Source organism: Meleagris gallopavo, chromosome 13 (genome assembly GCF_000146605.3).
Source record: "Meleagris gallopavo isolate NT-WF06-2002-E0010 breed Aviagen turkey brand Nicholas breeding stock chromosome 13, Turkey_5.1, whole genome shotgun sequence".
Classification (NCBI taxonomy): Eukaryota; Metazoa; Chordata; class Aves; order Galliformes; family Phasianidae; genus Meleagris; species Meleagris gallopavo.
In genome coordinates this window covers 14,835,552-14,836,472 of record NC_015023.2, presented here as the reverse complement: position 1 = coordinate 14,836,472, position 921 = coordinate 14,835,552, and positions in this window count along the sequence as shown.

Here is a 921-nt window from a genome sequence, read left to right as displayed (position 1 = left end):
ACTGCCTTTTAAGGGGCTGCATGCCACTGTCTCTTCTTTCTTAATGCTAAAACATACTGGGCCTTAATTAAGTTCACCACTTTGCTCTATGGAGCAATAGGTATATATAGCCAATTGAAAACATGGATGGAAATAACTATGTGGCATCTGCATATTATGTGGCATACCATTCCAGAGGGAGCTGCTAATTTTACAGGGTTGGGGATTTTTAAGCAGGTTTCCAGCCTCTCCTTTGAATTCTTTATGCGGATTTTCAATGCTCACCTGATCACGTTATTAATCTCCGTGAATGTACTGCTCACCATTTCACTTATTATTAGTATTTATTATATTTTGAGGAAGTCTGCCCCAAAACCAGTAAATACTGAGTGGCAGGGAATGTGGAGAGGCCTGGGTGAGACTTTAGAGAGATGGAAATCTTCGGTGTCATGGAACTTTACTCCAGAACACCTGAAAGACCCTGAAAATTTAAACAGATATTTGAGACAGGAATGTCGCGGCTCAGGAAGATCTGAGGAGGCCCAAATTATTTGGGGCCTGGCTAATGCTTACCGGGCCTTATTCAATACTATCCTGGAGAGGGAGAGAGTTTGTGAAATTGAAAAGGAGGGTCTCAGGGAAACAGTGCAAAATGAGCGAGAGAGTCTCCTGGTCGAGAGAAACAGCCTCAAATCTGAGAGAGATGCCCTCCGAATTGAGAGAGACTCCCTGCAATCCAAACTCAACAGTCTTCAATCTCAACAAGACACCCTCCAATCTGAGCTAGATACTCTCATCATCGAACGAGACAGGCTCCAAGCTGAACTGGAGGATGAGAGCATTGGAACTGACCAACCTGATCAACTACAGGAAGCACCACAATTGATGTCAGTTGCCCCTGTAAGAGGACGGAAAATGAAACGAATCTCGACTCAATTAGAA